This window comes from Marmota marmota, unplaced genomic scaffold (assembly GCF_001458135.2).
Source record: "Marmota marmota marmota unplaced genomic scaffold, marMar, whole genome shotgun sequence".
Lineage (NCBI taxonomy): Eukaryota > Metazoa > Chordata > Mammalia > Rodentia > Sciuridae > Marmota > Marmota marmota.
The window spans coordinates 2,186,459-2,205,811 of NW_026000141.1; the positions used below are offsets into that span (position 1 = coordinate 2,186,459).

Below are 19,353 nucleotides of genomic sequence, written 5' to 3' on the forward strand. Positions count from 1 at the left end.
CTCCCCTCGCCCCGGCCGCGCCCTGGGCGGAGGCGGCCTGCTGCGCCCGGCGGGCCGGCCAGGATCGTTCTGCTCCCCAGCAGGCCCGGTGGCCCGAGCCCAGAGCTGCAGGCATTGTCCGCGACTTGATGCTGCGGCCATCCGTGCGCACAGGCCGACCCCACCCCGGCCTCGGGTTTCCATGGTTGGGGAGAGGCCCCGGCGTTAAATTCGCGCGCATCCAGTGACCGCCCTCCCCGCCGCCCGGCCTTTAAAAGGCAGGCAGACCACGTGTTAATAGGGCTCAGGAGATCCCGAAAGGGCAATGTGGAGAAAAGCAGTCACTAAAGAAGGATGCGATGCTGGCTTTATGTACTTCAACACTATTACGTAATCCTACAGAGAGGTTTTACATGTAGTATAATGCCATTTGCGCGCAAATATGTGTGTGTGTGTATGTACACTCATATATACATACACACACATATATACATACACACACACATATTTTTTTTTCTTGTTTTCCAAAAGTAATTGAAGCAAAATTTTACACTTGCCACTGTGCGCTTCTGGGTGGAAGAGTACCAGGGGCACCCTGCCACACAAGTCATGGAAAATAGGTCAAGCCAGGAGCTCTAGTACCCATCCTGTTACATGGTGCTCCCAGGTGGCTGGTTTGTTAGCTGCACGCGTCCCTTACTGGCCCAAGCAGAATTTGCAAAGGTCGTCATCATAGAGGTAAGAGAAACAGGAAAGCACTCAATGAGATAGGCATAGGGGATGTTGCCAGCACTACCATCCAGGCGTCTGTGAGCCTGGACATCATGGCTTGGCAGTTTACGTAGATACTTGCCTTTGCAAAGTGGATTGCTAACCTATGCTTAACTTGCAGTTTATCAGAATTGCAGCCACTGAGTATATGCAGGACCCTGAGCCCAATCCCCGGCACCAAAACAAAAGCAAAAACCCCCATCTAAACACAGGTTTGTGCAGACTTGGAAAAAAAGGTGCAAAAGTAGTAGAAGGAATTTCAGCTTATCCTTCTGATTTCCCCTAATGTTAGAATGACTTGATGTTTTCATTTGTCTTAACCATTCCTGCTCTTCTTGAAATATATGTATATAGGTAGGATTTTAAAAAATCATGTCTGTGTATGTATATGTATGATTTTTCTTCTGAAATATTTTACAGTGCAGAATGCCCCTTAGTGTGTATTTCTTAGAACCAAGAACATTCTGCTACATAGCCATGTGCATTAATCAAAATATTTTTTTAAAGAAATCAGAAGATGGACATTGTTGTAACTGTTATCTAATGGGCAGACCTAACTTGCCAGTAGTCTCACTTTTATCTGGTCCTGGATCCAACCCAGGCTACCCGTTCCTTTTAATTGTCAGGTCCCCTTAGTTTCTTTCTATCTGGAACCGTCTTTCATGATCTTGACACTTGGGTGGAGTATGGGGTGGGCCCATTCTTCTGAGGAATACCTTCACTACAGCTTGGATCTGGAGTGTCCTCCAAAGGTCATGTGTTAAAGGCTCGGTCCTTGGTGTTATGGGAGACAGTGCAAGCTTTAAGAGGGAGAGCCTAGTTAGTGGGTGTTAGGTCATTGGGGGGCACCCTTGAAGAGATCAGTGGGACCCCAGCCCCTTTTCCTTTTTCAGTTTTGCTTCCTGGCCATGAAGTTAATGGGTTTTATTAAAAATACTGAGGTGCCATAAGAAATTGGGCATGAGCTGGAAAGTGGGTGGGCAAGGCATTTACTCCTGTCAAAAGGTGTTTGAGGGGAACCTGGCTAGTAAGCATGTCTGGGTGGCCATATCCTGATTGGGGAGCTCAGTGATAAAATTAGCGACTAGCTAATTTTAAAACTGGGGCGCGAAAGGGGATTAGATCCATTAAGGCTCTATTCTGAAAATGGACCACTGGGCTTTGTGTCTCCCACACTTCGCTTCACCGTGCATTCTCCAGGATGTGCAGCCTCACCACAGGCTCAGAGCAGGGGGCAGCAGATCATAGGCTGAAAGCTCCAAACAGCCTGCCGAAATAAACCTGTCCCTTTCTGAGCGGTCACCTCAGGCTTTGTTGTCACAGAAGGAAGCTTACCAACACAGGGCCTCCATTGGGATTTTCTGATGTCCCCGTGGTTAGATTTGGCTTGTACAGCTTGGTTGGAGACACCACAAGTGTGATGTGGGCCCTTCTTGGCACATCTCAGCAGGCACAGAGCAATCTTTTAAAACCTATCAGGCCACCCTATGTGCCTCCTATAACTGGGCCATAGTTGAGGTTTTCTCGCTTTGGGTGACCTGGCTTGGGCTGGCCTCTGCTGGTCCACCCCCTGGACTCCCACGAAGACCTTGACCTTTCAGAATCTCACCCTAGCCAAGTTTGCCTTTGCTGCTTGGTCTTTGCACCTCAGGGTCCCTGTCTGAAAGCTCTTGCCCCTACCTTTGCCTGACCAAACCTTTCTCACCCCCCAGCTCCTTGGACAGCCCACCCTGACCTCCTAATCTCCCCCACCCCCAGGCATTCCCCATGTCACTGCTTGATTTATTTTCCCCACAGCACCTGAAAACATCTCATTTAATTATTTACAGGCTTGTCATTTACTTTCCCACACTAGGACAAATGAAGACCCTATTTGTCATGACATTCAAAGTACCCAGCACAGTACCTGACACAAATATCTGTTGAATTACTAAGCACATTACTCTTAACCCTTTCTGAATACAGAAAGAATAACCAGAAACAGCAACAATATTTATATTCTAATAAAAATAATGTGATTTAAATATACAAGCTTTTAGAATTTTTATTTTGCTATTACATTCCTAAGTCTAATCATTAAACAAACATCTACCAAATATAGGGCCCGGCTTTTGTTTATGTAGTTCCCATAAGCCTTGTTGACTTTACAACCAATAAGGAAGCCATCCTTCCTCCTCCTCTTCTCTTTCCTTGTTTTTTTCTGGTAGTGCTGAGAAGTAACTTAGCAAGATCCTACCTCAAAATAAAAGGGTACATGATGTAGTTCAATGGTAGAGTGTTCCTGGGATTAATCCCTAGTACCCCCCAAAAAGCTGAGTCCCCCTGCATGTACGGTCTCGGGTGTGCTAGGCAGGTACTTTGCCACTGGGCTGCACCCCAGCCCCAAGGAAGCTGTTCTCAAAGATGCCATTATCTATTTCATCCATCAGTCCAGCTGATACATGTCTACAATCATCAAATTAGATATTTGCGGGCTGGTGTTGTAGCTCAGTGATAGAGAGCTTGTGTTGCATGAGTGAGGCACTGGGTTCTAGCCTCAGCACCATACAAAAATAAGTAAATAAAGATACTGTGTTCATCTACAACTAAAAAAATTTTAAATTAGATATTTGCTCATCATTAAATTTTCTTTTCTTTATTTCTATTTTTTTTTTCTGGTGTTGCTGGGAATTTAACCCCAGGCCTTGCATATGCAAGGTGAGTACTCTACTAACTGAGCTACATCCCCAGCCCTTCATCATTACATTTTTTATAAGGGGAGCACATGGCTGAACAGAATACATGACTTCTTAGCATTAACACAGAATTTGTTTTCCCAAGAGGAAAATGGAAGCCAGGGCCCAGATGCATTCCTGTGGTCCAGCAAGAGGTTGAGGCAAGGAAATGGCAAGTTCAAGACTAGCCTGTGCAACCTTGTCCCAAATTAAAAAATAAAAAGGACTGGGGATGTAGCTCAGTGGTAGAGTACCCCTGAGATCAGTCCCTCAAACAGAAGCTGAGGTTCTCTGCAAGTTGCAAGAACTGCACCTACCTGTCAGCCAGGTGAGTGCTTCTCAGAAGCAGAGCTTCTGGTCTCGCCCCAGCAATACCTTCCTTGCCATTCCATGGCACCTGGACCCAGCAAGCCCTCATTTGTTCCTGACCCAGGTCTGAAGTGTTTTATTACTGTTTCATGCTGTTACCTTCACCCCCCCCCCACCCCCGCTCATTTTGCAGTGCTAGGCAAGTGTTCTGTCACTAAGCTGAGGCCCATCTCTTCAAGCCATTAACTTCTGCAATTTGTTTTACAGTGATAGTTAACTAACAACAAAAAATATGGATGATCTCACATAAAAACCTAGGCATCTGGTTTACTTTGAAAACCCTAAGATTGGGAGACATTGGCCCCATTTCTTGTGTGGCTACAGCCATTTGCCCGTGGAAAGCCAATGTCTCTCAAGGATGGAGCAAGCACTCAGTGGCCTCAGGCCTGGGGCCTTCACACCACTCAGCCGGCAGTGCCACTGACACACAGCTGCTCTGCTCCCTCCCTCACCTGCCTGAGTTCTCCAGCTCCAGTGCAGTGAGCTGCAGGGGTGGTGATGAAGGAATGCACCACCTGGGGCTTACGGAGCATCTATGTGGTGCCCACTGTGTACTCAGCACTCTCCAGGACTGGGGCAGTGAATAGCCAGGAGATGAATGCGATGAGTCAGCAGTACAGGGCTGGCCTCCTGCATCTCTGGTTGTGTGCAGCCGTGGATTCAACAAAGAGCAGATGGAAAGTATCAGGGAAATACAGTGCATCTTTATTGAACATGTTCAGCTTTTTTCTTTCTTCTCCAAACAATACACTACTTGCATTGCATGTGCATCGTGTAAGCATTACAAGTGATGCGGAAGTGCCACACACCTGCAGCTTCACTGCCTGTGGGGGTCCTGGAGCCCATCCCACGGGCACTGAGGGACGACTGCAGGAGAGCCAGTGGTGACTGCTCAGACGGAGGAAACAGCAGTGGAAGGGACACAGAGTGTTGGAGAAAGAAGGTGGTGTGCGAGTCGGGTGACCAGCGGCCCTCCCTAGGGAAGGAGCCAGGCGGAGGGGGAGGACTCCAGGAAGCGGCTGGGGTGCAGGAATGCACCTGTGCCTTGGCTTCCATTTTCCTTTTTTCCTGATAATCCAGGATGGCGAACATCCACCAGCTGGGAGGGCTGAGCTCAGAGGTCAGGAGCTGCTCACTTTCTGTGAGCCCCTGCTGTGGTCTGTGTGGGTGTCCCAGGTCCTACCCTGAAGTCTCACCCCGAGGTGATGCACCAGGAGGCTGGCTTCCAGAGGCCACTAGGTCATGGGTGGAGCCTCATGTCTGGGACCAGGTCCTTCAGGAGTCCCCAGAGAGTTCTCTCCCTTCCACCATGTGAGGGCTCAGAGAAGCGCCGCCTGTGAACCAGGTGGCAGCTCGTCCCTGACGCCAGATCCGGGCACCTTGCTCCTGGACTCCCTGCTTCTAGAGCTGAGAGAGCTGTCTCTGCTGTCCATACACCACCCTGTCTACAGTAAAGGCCATCTCAGCCGGAACAGACCGACAATCTCCCAAACTGGGAGTGCCCACTGCTGTTTAGCAAGAGGAACTTCAGCCACGGGGCATTGGCAGGCCACTACAGCACAGTCAGTTTCTACAAAAGAAACCTTCATTCTGTGTCCCAAGCCACCTTAGGAGAACCTGGTCCAGGGAAGGAGTAGAAAACACTAAGGACTCAGGAGCCTGAGGCAGGAGGATGGCCGGTCTGAGGTCCACCTTAGCAACCTGTCTCAAACAATGAAAACGGCTGGGGATGTAGCTTAGTGGCAGAGCACTCCTGGGTTCAGTTTCCAGTAATGAAAAAAAAAAAAGTAGGTATATGTACTTTTTCAGTTTCAAAAAAACTCTTTATCTAGTGGTACTGGGACCTGAGCGCAGGGTGCTTTACCACTGAGCTATATTGCTAGCCCTTTTAATTTTAAATTTAGAGATGGGGTCTTGCTAAGTTACCCAGGCTGGCCTCAAACGTATGATCCTCCTGCCTCAGACTCCCAAGCAACTGGATTACAGGCTATGCACCATAGTGCCTGGCTTGTGGTACATTTAGTTTTTATTTTTTAGTATTGGGGATTGAACCCAGGGGTGCTTTACCATTGAGCTACATACCAGCCCTTTTAAGATTTTGAGACACTGTCAATTTATTAAATTGCCCAGGTTGACCTTGAATCTGCAATCCTCCCACCTCAGCCTCCCAAAATGCTGGGATTACAGGCGTGTGCCAGTGTGTCTGGCTTTAGGTACATTTTAAATGCTTGCTTTTAACAAATGAACGCTTATGAGACTTGCCAACAGCCAATGAATGTAACGTTACTATTCTATTTATAAGGTAATGACAGGGTAGACATGGCTTCCTAGGGCTGCTGTAAGAAAATACCACAAGCTGGGTGCCTGAAAATAAAAGAAATTTGCTTTTTCATAATCAAGGCATGGGTAGGACCATGCCCTCCCTGACAGCCCCTAGGGAGTGTGTCCCCTGCTGCTCATAGCTTCTGGCCTTGCTGGCCATCTTCCATGGCCCTGAGCAGTAGGCTACTGGCTTTGGTCAGTTTCGGCTCCTGTATGTCCTGCATCCTCTCCTCCATGAGTCTGTCCCCTTTCCTCCTGAGGACACCAGTTACAGCAGCAGAACCTCTCCTAAAGACCCCATCTTACCTTGATCTCCTGCAAAGACCTTTTACAAAAGATGTCAGTTTTGCCGGGTACCCATGCTGACGAGATGAGCTGGGTTCAAAGGAGCTGGCTGCAACATTAAGCTAAGAAAACAGTGAGAAATCACGCAACACAGGAGTTTTCACGTGGAGGGTAGGACGGCTCTGTGACCTTAAGGGGCAGCTTCCACACTGGAAGGCGCTGGAAAGAGAGTGCACTGGAATCTCTTTATTTTATAGGGGGACACACAAAGGAGATTCGATGGAATGTTCTTTACCAAATAAGGCAGGGGTTAAGGTTTTAAAGGTGGAGTCTTGCTTCATGATGTCTTGTGGTCAGCAGACTGATTGACATCTTGGCAAGTCACACCATCTCAGGTGCTGTGTGGAGCAGCACACATAGTGAGAGGAGAGGGGCACTTACACCGCACAGCCCAATCAGTGTGCAATGCCAGACCTGTCCCCTCATATAGCTCCAATGTGCAAAGCTCACACACTCAGCTCATGGATGGCTTACGACAGGTCAGGTTCCTAGGAATGGTGGAGGGAATTTTGAAGATACAATTCAACCTCTAACAGGTTTATTAAAAATTACTCTTTTATATAATGGTCCAGAGCTGGGGCACAAGTTCAAGGTTCAAGGTTGCCCAACAGGGCTTTTACAGTTCCTGGAGTGAAACTGCTGGGTCAGAATGGACTGTATTTCCTGTTTTCTTCTCCCTGGAAGGTGGGAGAATGGTGTCACACTGTGGTTTAGCTTTTTTCCCTGATAATCAGGGATGTCTAGATTTTTTCTTCCCAACAGCCATTCTTGCCCAATAGGCATCTCCTTGGAAGTGAACTACTTTTAGCATTTCTAGCATCTTTCTCCTGGACAGCATCGTTGCTCTTAAGAGACAGACTTAGATTTGGGCAGTGATTCACAATCAGGCAGCACTAGAGCAGGAGCAGCAGGACTCAGTCCCGGAGTGCTGGGGGCACTTTCATAAGTGCTGGAGGAAGTGGCAAAGATTTCTGCTGGTGGAAGTGGGATGTTCCTCGTGTCCCCAGTTAGAGCTGGCAGTCCCTGGAGGGCTGGTCCTATGCTTCCTACTTCTGTGCACATGGAGTTGAGCTTTGGTTTGCTTACAGAGGAGCCCAGGTAGAATGAGGACCTCCAGCTAATTTTTTAACAATGCTAACCCCAAAATCTTGGTGTGTGAACTGTACCCTGTCTCCTTTTCATTCACACAGTGACACGATGAATAACTCTCTTGACAATGGGACAACGGTTTGTGTGGCTGGCAGAAAAATGGATCTTGTGACATCCAGGCCCCAGTCCCTAGAACCTGTGAGCCTACCACTCACAGTGCCAGAGGGAATGTTCTGGATTATCTGAGCTGACAGACTGATCACCAGAGTTCTCAAGCACTCAGGTCATTTCTGGCTGTGGTCAGGGAGAGGAATGTGAGGCCAGAGAAGTGAGTGAGGCTGGGGCTACTGCACTGACCTTGGGGGAGGGGTGGCCTCTGGAGGCTAGATATGGAGGAAATGGAGTCTTTCCTGGAGCCTCAAGGAGCCAGCTCTGATTCCAGTCCAGTGAGCCTGGGCTAAACATCTGACCTTTTGGACCCAAACAGTAAACCTGTGTTGCCTTAAGTCACTAGGTTTGTGGCAATTTGTGACAGCAGCCATATAAAGCTAATACATTTACTGGTATTATATTTTAAAAGCTATTTCCAGATAATATGTTAAGCCCTACCTTTAAAAGGGTAGCCCATTTCTACACTTCAAGTAATGATAAATTAAGCAAAGCTATCACATTCTCAAATGCCATAAAAGCTGATGCTCATTTAAATCTGCATCAATACAGGAGCTGGAGGCAGATTAACCCAGCTTCTGACGAATGGGCAGAATAAACAATCAGCTAGCAAAACTTCTCATTCGTTATGGCTGTTAATCTGAATGGATTTAAATTATTTCCTTGTTATTTCATTTAGTGCAATAAAAATAAGTTAGAATCACAGGTGTTTCTTGTGGGAAGCCGTTCTCGCACGTGATTTGAGCTACCTCCCTGGCTGGGTGTGAGGCACTTAGATAAGCTGTGTCAGAGTCTTCCCCACCCTTCCCCAGGTGCGAGGGCTTGTCAGTGTGGGGTGTGACTGACCACTGACCTGAAAACCAATCACTGACCCTGACCTTGGAATGCTGCCCCCTTTGACCTTCATTGGATGGAATTTTCCCCTGAATTTTTTTGTTCCCCAATAAAAAAGCTCACTCCCTGGCATGTTTCTCTCTTGCTGGCCTCTTGTGTAAACCTCACTACGGCATCAGGTGGCTACAGGCAAGAGCTGGGAGAAGCCGTCTCTGAGCTGGGCAAACAAAAGGTAAATTGAGAGTCATGTGTCTTTAATTTGAACTCACTAGTTAACTTTTTATGTTTTGAACCTCTAGTATGAAGCTAGCGTGCTGGTCGTGTGGCTGAGTTTCTTTCTCTTTTATTGGTGACTGAACCCAGGGCCTTGAGAATTCTAAGCATGAGCTTAGCCACCGAGCAGCATACATCCCTGGCACCGCCCATCATAGAACTGTCAAATAAGCAGAACCCTGCTGCTGACCAGAGGTGCCATCTTGGACAAGCTAGTGGACACCACTGGCTTATGTTTTCCCACTGGTGATGTCAATAGGGCCTTCCCATGGGGAAGGTACCTCAGGGTCAGTACTCTCCAAAATGAAGCCATTAACACATCTGGCCAGTGCATGCACCCTGCAAACAAGGCACATGAGGCTGGGTAATTCCATAGCTCATTTTTTGGGGGGCAGTTTCTGGGGAATTGCACCCAGGACTACTTTACCACTAAGCCACATCCCCAGCCCTTTTTATTTTTTTTAATTTTTTATTGTTGGTTGTTCAAAACATTACAAATTTCTTGATATATCATATTTCACACTTTGATTCAAGTGGGTCCTTTTTATTTATGTATTTTGAGACAGGGACTTGCTAAGTTGCTGAGGCTGACCTGGAACTCAGGATCCTCCTGCCTCAGCTTCCCAAGTCACTGAGATGACAGGCTGTTTTAAGTATTTAAGATAATTTGTGAACAAAACAGACAAAAATCCCTGTCCTTAAGTTCCAGGGACAAAGAAAACTGCATTTATTTGGGGCTAATTGAGATTGAAACCTGGGAAAACATGAATTCAAGCAGTCTTGAGATGTTCTCCAAGGTTTTACAAAGTGGCAGCTATCTTTACTGTTAACCCCAATAAGTTGGAAATTATATCACTGTTGGTCAGGAACTATGGTGCTGGCAGAAGTTAGGAAGTCCCTCTCTATCCTAATGTCTCTATAAATTATACCTTTCATGTTCTAAAATCTACACATTAAGAGATGTAATTATAAATGTATAAATATTATATGCACATCCTGATGGTTGTTTCTTGTGGAAATCCTGACAGAACTGCCACCCTAGATTTCTGGCAAACTTTGTGTTCTGCCTAGTGTCTTAAATGGAGACCTGGCTCACAGGGTGTGTAAGACATGAATACACTTAAAACTCCTAACACCCTGCCTGGTCTACCGTGAGTTCAACATGTGTTAGTGTCACTGCATGGATGCAGAAATGGGGGCTGAAGTTCAGAGATTGAATGACTGCAGCCACCCAATTGCTGGAAGGAGCCAGGGGCCCAGAGCCCAAGTGCTGAGCCCCTTGATTCCTGTGGACTCAGGACACTGAGATGGCCCTTGGATTGGTGGAATTTTGCATGGTAGGCTGCTACCTTAAGGGCAAGAGTCCCTTTGGGAAACAGCCACCTTTCCTGGAGTACTGTCTTCCCTGCTCTTTAGTATTCCGTCTCCTGGAGGGAGGAGCCAAGAGTATTTGGTGCATTTTATGAAGCAAATTTGCCATCCCCTTTTTAGAAGATAGTCATTTCTTATAACTAGAGCCTTAAACTTACGTCCTTAGAGTTTAAATGCTTAAAAAAACAAAACAAAACAAAACAAAAACACAGGCTGGGGGTATGACTCAGAGGTACAGCACTTGCCTAGCATGCAGGCGGCCCTGGGTCAGATTTCCAGCATTGCCCCAAATACACACACACACACACACACACACACACACACACACACACGGTATTCTTACCTCCCTCTCTCCCATTTACAATTCCATTCCTGCTCTGGCTGGAAAGGGGTGTGTTCGGTTGTCAACTCAGTACTATAAAAACCGCTGCCTGCGTTATTCTATAATTTGGAATAATCAGTTGGGGGAAGGGGTCGGGGAAACCAGGCAGGGGCCAATACTTATTGGAGATTACAAGTCCCAGTGGCTGAAGCAAGGTCTGAAAGCGAAGAGCCTGGTCCACTGGAGGAGGACGCCTTCTGGTGGGGAACTCCAAGAGATGGTGAGGAGGGGAAAAGGGCATGGTGGTGGTGGGGGTAGGCTGCAGGGCCCAAGTTTGGGAATCTATGGGAATCGGAAGAGGAATTTGAAAGTGAGCCTGTGCATTATAAATTATTCTCTTCTGATCCTCTTAGAGGTACCTTAATAAAGACTGACATCATTTTAAATTTTTTGACTGCGGGGCACTTTCTCCTTGAAAGAGTCACAAACCCTGGGCACCCGGGCGCCCTGTTCAGCCTCGGGAACGTTCCCGGCTGGACTTGTTCTGTCGAGTTCACATTGGCATCAACGGCTCCCACTGAGAGGACTTTGCAGAGGACCCCCGCCGGAGCAGCGAAGGCTGCACTCCCAGACCTTCTAACCGCGCAGCACAACGACCCCAGGGCCTCCTTTGTCGTTTCCTGGTACATGAACTTACTTTCCATGGGGTGGAGGTGGCACGGTGTGACTTCTGCCGCCACCACGTGTTAAGGAGCTGCTCTTCCACGTAGGACCCACCTGGTCCCCCACTACTTTCACTCCCGGGGCCTCAGGCACTTCCGGTCGCAGGTGGTCATGTGACCCAGGTCTGGCCTATCACAGCCCACAGGCCCCTGACCTGTGATTGGTTCGGCGCTAGGCAAATGATCGGAGTTGATCCAATCAGAGTGCAGCTGGGGAGCGAGCCTGCGGCCGAGGGAGGCGCTCCCCCGAGAACGTCTGCCTGCCTGGGGGTCTGCGCTGGGGGGCTCTCCGCTAGGTCGGCGGGACGCCGTCTGCATCGAGCCCGGTGACAGGGGAGTCAGGTCTTTCCCGCGTGCCTTTGGCGTCCAGGGATCTTTTCGGGAATGGGTCCGTCCGTGCAAACCGTATTGCGCCCACGTTCTGTGCTGGAGGGCGCTGGGCTGTGCGCAGGCTGACGCGCGTGACTGCTCCAGCGCGGCTTCTCCGGGCCTCGTTCTGAGCGTCCCGGGTTGGTAGAGGTCTGATTCTTTCATCAGGTCTTAAAGTCAGTACCGAATCTAAAGGTGGCATTTAGGGCTGGGGATGTGGCTCCAGCGGTGGCGCGCTCGCCTGGCATGCGTGCGGTCCGGGTTCCATCCTCAGCACCACATACAAAGATGTTGTGTCCGCCGAAAACTGAAAAATAAATATTAAAAATTCTCTCTCTCTCTCTCTCTCTCTCTCTCTCTCTCTTTAAAAAAAAAAATTAAAAAAAAAAAAGTGGCATTTACTGGCTCACACAGGCAAGTCCCGGGATGTGCTGTTTGCATCTCGAGCTCAAAGGAAGTGTCCTGAGAGCAGTGCTTTCTAAAGCCTCTCTCAGTTCTACTTCCTTCTGAAAAATTTGCATCCTACCCCCCCCCACACACACACCTCTAGAGGGCCCCAGGAACTAGAATTAGCCTACACTCCCAGACCTTCTAAAAATTTTGAGACAGGGTCTTGCTGAGTTGTCCAAGTTGGCGTCTAGCTTGAAATCTTCCTTTTTCTTTCTTCTTTTTTAAATATAAACTTAGTGCTCAGACAAGTTCGTGCAGTTATTTCCATCTAATTTTGTAGCTTAGTCAAAATAGAGAATTTTTGTTAAACTCACTTTCATCAAATTATTGGTTTTGATTTAAGATGAACAAATTTCAAAGTAATAAAGAGGTAAGTCTGGCGCTAGGTGCACCCAAGTCCAAGTCACTACCATCTGTCTCCCAGTCCCTTTTTTTTTTGCACCAGGGATTGAACCCAGGATGCTTAATTACTGAACCACATCCTCAGCCCTTTATTTTGAGACAGGGTTTTGCAAAGTTACTTAGGGCCTCATTAAATTGCTGAGGTTAGCTTTGAATAGAGACTCTCCTGCCTCAGCCTCCTATGTCGTTGGGATTAGCACCACCATGCCCCACCAGCCCAGTTCATTTTGTCTCTGCTTCCTTTACTCCCTGTTACTGACTGTTGTCTTCCCTTCAGAGTTCAATGTTGAAGCCAAATGTGCAATAAGGCCTTTAGGGAGGTCATTAAGGTTAAATGAAATCTGAGAGAGAGGCCCCATCTGCTATAATTGGTGCCTTTAGAAAGAGGAAGAAACCCTAGACCTTGCCCCACTCTCTGAGTGTGCAGGAAAGGCCATTGGAGGACACATCAGAAGTTCATCTCCTCTAGCCACCAGAAACTCAATTTGTTCACATTTTCACCATGGACTTGTAGCTTCCAGAACTTGAGAAAATAAATGTCTATTGCTTAAGCCACCCAGGCTATGCTACTATGTTATATTAGCCTGAGCTTATTAATACAATCCTCCATTAAAAATCAAGAACGATTACACTACTGAAGTGGCTCTGTACAGCCAGAGGAATGAGAGATTTTGCTCCATTTGTGTACAATACATCAAAATGCATTCTACTGTAAAATGAATAAATACATAAATTTTAAAAAATCCAAGAACAAAATCAACATAGCACCAAATTCCAAACTCCCATGTGTTATATGTATAGATTATTCTTTTCAAATATATTTTTATTTATTTTTTTGTTGGTACTGGGGATTGAACCCAAGACCCGGCACATGCTGGGCAAGTCCTCTACCAATGAACTACACTCCCAGCCTTTTTTTTTTTTTTTAAGAGAGAGAATTTCAATATTTATTTTATTTTTTAGTTTTTTTGGCGGACACAACATCTTTGTTTATATGTGGTGCTGGGGATTGAACCCGGGCCGCATGCATGCCAGGCAAGCGTGCTACCGCTTGAGCCACATCCCCAGCCCAATCCCAGCCTTTTTTAATTTAATTTTTTGAGACAGTGTCTCCCCAAGTTGCCCAGGCTGGGCTCAATCTTTCTATTCTCTTGCCTCAGTATTGGGAGTAGCTGGGATTACAATTGTGAGCCACTGCACCAGGCTTGGTCCCTCCTCTTGGCCAACTAGATAATAACAACAAGATTTAGGGTGGGATCTTTTTCTTACCAAAGGACACCAGTCACCATAGCATATGCACTGGAGATTCAGTAGGAACTCTGAACACTGGCTCTGTTAAGCTTCCCTGGTTGGCAGTACCTTTTCTGTATCAAACAGTGAAAGTACATGGTCCTGATCCTACCAAGAGGGAACAATGGAACCCAGGCACGGGGTGTGGGGGGGTATTTCCCCGACTTCTATCCTATGCACTTTTTAAAAAACCAATATTTTAATTATAGTTATTAACACATTAATTGTAAAAATCAACGGGATTCACTGGGATATCTCCCCACATGCAAATGTCCTGTGTCCATCATGCCCATCCACCCTTCTTCTACTCTCAATCTTGCTGTCCTCCCTTTATTTACTTCTTCCCATGGCTGATGTTAATCTGCATCCTCTCCCAGTAAGCAGTGGTTAACTGTGAATACAGCAGTGAATTCGGAGTCCTGCCAGCGAATTATCAAAGCTGAGAGTGGTTTTGCAAATGCCCAGAACTTGCAGTTGGTGTCTGAAGTGAGGGTGGTCTTGAGGGGGCTGTTCCCTGTGTGTGGCTGACCTGTACTGAGCACCTTCCATGACCAGCGTAATTCAGGCACCTCTCAGTTCTCCATGCCACGCCCCTCTTCTTTTTCCACTTATTTGTCTGTATTCCTGTTTCTCCCACTGGGCGTGCACCCCAGGGCAGAGGTTGAGGTGCTTTACATATGATGAGACTAATCACCATACTCGGGCCCTTTAGGATTATGTGCTTTATTTTCTCTTGGCTTTTATTCACACCAGACTGGGTATGGTTCTGATACCACCAGTTATCCCTGACTAGGCCCAGGAATGCTCGGTGGGAGGGCCAAAAGATGGGAACCAGGTGGGCTGAAGGAGAAAGGGCAGTGTGGAGTATCCAAGGACACATTAACAACCTCATAGCTCCCTGTAGGGAGGGGAAATTCCTGGGACAGTTTACCTTGGCAACAGGTTGGAGCAGGGGCAGGTTCTTGATAAGATCACTCAGGGGAGTCTCTAACTTCCCAGACTCACTCAAAATTGGCCTCCTAGATCCGGCCTGACTCGATTTACCTATCTACACTGCCTGCCTGTCTAATTATGGCTGCATCCCCCCTCTAATTTTAGAAACTGTTTACTGCTGTAAGGAGAAGGGGCGACATTTGTTCTGGCTGCTTCAAAGCCAGAGGGGGTGACGTGAGGGGGCACGACATGAGGGGGCAAGCAGCTTTGGAGTTCGCTTTTAGAAGTCAGGTTGGATTGAAGTCTGGTTGGGGAAGAACCGGTTGTAAAATCATCTGGGGATGGGTGCTTCTATGAGAGAAACAAAACCATGAGTACTGAATAATGTTGCAGCAGCTGGAACACATCACTGTATAATATTAGTCCTCTCACCAGGAAGAGTGAGGACTGAGAAGTTGTCCCCTAACAAAGTTGGAGAGGACAAGGCCTTTATTTAGTAATGTAGATCTTTAACATCCCCAGTTATCAGGAATGTAAACACAACATTTAACTTTTAATGTTACAGATGTTCATCCCCATAAGATGTAGTTAAATACTTTAATGTCATCTGGTCTTGTAAAATCCTTCTACTGTTATGACCTCTGTGTCTAGTAGAGAACCCCTTAATGCTGTTACTTAGGGTGGGATAATCATACTAGCAAACACCAAGCCTACCTGTGTAGGTGAGGAATATCTGTAGGCCTTAAACTAAAAACTACTCTGGCAGTTCCTTTTGATAGTGAGTTTCTTTTGATAGTTAGCAGGCATTCCTGTCCAAGAACCTCTCTTTTGTAGCCTTCAGTCTTACTTATTTTGGGGGCTAACACAAGGTGTATACCTTAAATTTCTTCTTCTTCTTCTTCTTCTTCTTCTTCTTATTATTATTATTATTTTAAATGCCCAGGAATGGCTGTGTTTCAGTTTTAACTATTTTTGCTAGGTGTTTAAAATGAAGCAGTCAAACTGACTTTTGTTTCTATCTATTGTTAACAGTTGGCTGAGTTTCCATGGGAGTCACTCCTGGGGGAACTTGAGAGCAGCTTCTCAGTTCTGCTAGTGCAATTTGTGCTAGGATGGGTCCAGGTCTTGCTTGACCATGTGGCTTCGCTTGGAAGCATCAGGGATGTCTCCCTTCTCCAATGACCCTCCTGTTCATAGCAAGTGCACTGATTGGCTTTCTGTTATCCAGGGGTCTCATTAATCTCCCTGATCGGGAGGTTATGTGGCCCAGAGTTGCAAAGCTCTTTAGAGAAGTTTCCTGCTCCCTGGATTTAGACTGACTCAGAGGGCAAGAGCCAAATATTGGTTTTCTTGGCCCTTTTAATTTAATTTTAATTTTTATCTTGATCTTAAACATCTAGCAAATAAATTAAAAGTATTGGGCTTTAATGTCTATAACTTTACAATTATTTACCTTTTTTATTAATTGGGGTCTGCATTATCCTATCTGTCCTGTAGGTGAAGGCTTATTATCTTAAATTAACCCAGGTTGTGTGTTCTTACAGCAATACCTCTTGCAAAAAATTAATAGGCAATCTTTAGACCATTTATAAGGAAAAAAAAACAAAATTAACAAGAGTAAAAACATATTTTGTTTGTGTAATAGCTACTTTGAATTTTGGCTGAGTTACATATTGTATCCCCTGTTTGAGATCCTAGTAATCTTCAGAAAAATCAATCTTTTGAACACAACTTTAAATGAACTGAAATCTGGCCCACTGTGGAGTCATTCTGATGTAGTAAGATGGGATGCAGAACTTTATCTCAGGTAAGGCAGGACTCTTCATAACTCTTTATAAATCTTAAGTGTTCTAGTTCTGAAGCTGATCTTTGCTTCTTAAATATCATTTTATAAAGTTTATATATAATTGCTCAAGGTCATGAGAATATTATCTAACACAATATGATATTACATTTAAAACATGAATTAAAGAAAGGCTGAGAGTTTTTAACCTTTTGTGGAAAAGTAGCAAAATGTTTGTGTTTTACAATATTAACCTTTACATAGATTAGGCTCTCATTAACTTAAAAATACATTTAAATTGTACCCCAGGGTAAAAAATAAATTTATATATCTTATTGATAACAGGCCCTGTTATAGGATAATAAATGATATAAATAAATCTCCAATGTTATTCTTGTAAGCTTAAAATTACCATACAACTTTATTTTGGAGAACACCAGTTTTATATAATGCTCTTTTAAAGCTTCTTATTGAGCAGGTCCATTATCTTGTGTGACCATTCCTAGGGCCTCACTGACAAATTGGTTAAATTTTGCTCCATAGTAAGTTGAGAACAGGGGCTCAAATTAAGGCCCCGTTTAATGTATTAAAGGCTTCCAAAACCTGTTCATAACTCAGAGGGGGAGTAAACTTTTTGGTAAATTTATCGTTTAAAAGTAGGTGGCCCTTTATGGATTCAGGATTTAGGGTGGTGTTTTTTATTGTCTCCCTGAGTTTCTTATGAAAATAGCAGGGCTTTCCTGGGGTCCCTGAGTAATTTTGGAGACCTTGAAATAGTTAATGGGCTTTTGCTTGATCGTCCTGATGGCTTCCAGGACCAACATTTGGAAATGTGTATTCTTCTAAGCATCCTGTTCATCATTTGGGTCCCAGTCAGGATTGTTTCTGGGAATCACCTTCGCGCTAGATGAATAATTAGGTTTGTTTCTAGTTTGTGATGCTGGGGCATGGGCAAAATGTAGGTCCATCTCCAGATTTTTTAGCTACTTGCTTTAGGGCGGACTCCTTCTTATTAGAGGCTAAAGTTTGGCTAAGTAATAATATAATATCTTTCCAGGTGAGGTCAAGCACCTGGCATAAGTTTAGAAACATCCTAATATATTTATTTAGATCTTCTGACAATTTCCCTGAATTCTTTCTTATTTGTTTTAAGTTGGGGGGGGGGGTCCTCTTGATTTCTTTTCCTCAGTAGATGATTCCTTAAGGCCTTCTCTCCTGGTAGACATTGAGGTTAGTTTGACAACACATGAAAACGCAGCACTTTTCCTGATCATTTGTGATTTCCCAGTGTGTTGACTAGTGGTCAATCTACACACTGACTTGAGAGAGAAGCTCCCACCTGAGTGATGGAAAAATTCAAGTTTTCTCCCTCATCAGAGAAAACTCTTTATCCACTGTATTAGGGACGTCTCCCTAAACTTGAGCTTCCTTACCGTCCAGAAAATCCGTCTCTCCTCACCTGGCTTTGCCAAAGTTATTTCTGGCTTCTTTTGACAAAGTGCTAGCTAGGGTCCCTGTTTGCCCTGTGCCAGAGACCCTGGGAGGATTCAGACTTAAGGGCTTTCCACCCTGCCACCATAACTCCTGATTATGAAAAACCCATGAAAAAACAGGATAATTGTATATGTCTTAACCTTTTGTGCCTAACTGTTGTCCTGTAGACTAAAGGAATCTCCTGATGGTAAGGGGAACTCTATTGGTTTTAACAATATAACAAACACCACTTTCCAGAGGAATTTATGGGAGGAGTTGGTTGAAATAGAATGCCTCGCTCTTGCAGCATTTTTTTAAAAAGTACAGTAAGTGCATCTGAGCACAGGAACAGTAATGGGAGATTTTAAACTGGCTTGTGAAGGCTAACTATGCGAACAAAAGGAACTAGATGTTATCTCACTAATCATCTTACACCTTTCCCTCAGTCCTACAATATTAATTGCTAGTGTTTCTGATTGGTAAAAGGAAGGGAGCCTCCAGGAGGGCATGGATGCAGGGATGGGGAGTGTTGTGTGGCCCGCATGGAGCAAACAAGTAATTGGGGCTTTCCCTTAATGCCATTCATCTACCCATTACCTTAGATACCCTTTAGGGTAGTTGGGAGGAGTTTTCAGAGAAGGAACCTTAGGATTTTCACCTGAGTGTAGCCCAAGCCAGAAATTCCGCAGTTGTTTCAAACTCCTTCCGCCACCTCCATGCATCCAAGGCATATCAGGACTAGGGACGCTGTGCACTCACGCCAATTGCTCTCCAGGCCTGGACAGAAGAGTAGGAAGTGGCTTCAGCAGAACCCAACATGCCTGCTCTGTATTGAACAGGTGATTGACAGCTGCCTAGGCTAGGAAAACTTTCACCTGAGTCTTGAAGAATGGCAGCTGCACTAATGCATTTAAATAGCCAACGGGTCTTCCAAAATGAAAGAAGAAAGATGCACCTCAAACAAATGTGGGGTGCATGGAGAGGAGCTTACCTCTGTGTAGACCTTGGTGGAACCTCCAAAAATGATACCACTGCTTATCAGTGACGAGTCTTGCTTCCCCACATGTTGAAGTTTGAACGTTAGAGAAGCACACCGAGGCAAGCATATGAAGCAGGGTTTATTTAAAAAGGGGTAACGGAGACTTCTCTTGCAAGGGAGAAGGGGGCCATAGCTGGTGTCCCAAGAGGGGAGGTGTTCTGCCCTTTTTATATGTCCTAGGCTATCTTTGTTCTCCTGCCTTTTCCCTCTTATCTTTCAACTTCCTGTGGACATGACTAGGCCCAGGAATGCTGGGTGGGGTGGCCAAAAAGGTGGGAAAAGGTGGGCTGAAGGGGGAAGGGCAGGATGGAGCAGCCAAGGACACATCAACAACC

The 19,353-nt window shown here is 45.8% G+C and overlaps 1 long non-coding RNA gene across 1 annotated transcript; it reads right to left on the reverse strand.

The window, feature by feature from the left end:
* Positions 1 to 2,776: 2,776 nt before the first annotated feature.
* Positions 2,777 to 12,204, reverse strand: LOC125611336. The gene is made up of 2 exons (XR_007341500.1): positions 11,255 to 12,204; positions 2,777 to 6,549 (listed from the first exon to the last, which is right to left on the reverse strand). It is a non-coding gene; the product is annotated as an uncharacterized LOC125611336 (long non-coding RNA).
* Between the last annotated feature and the right edge of the window lie 7,149 nt (positions 12,205 to 19,353).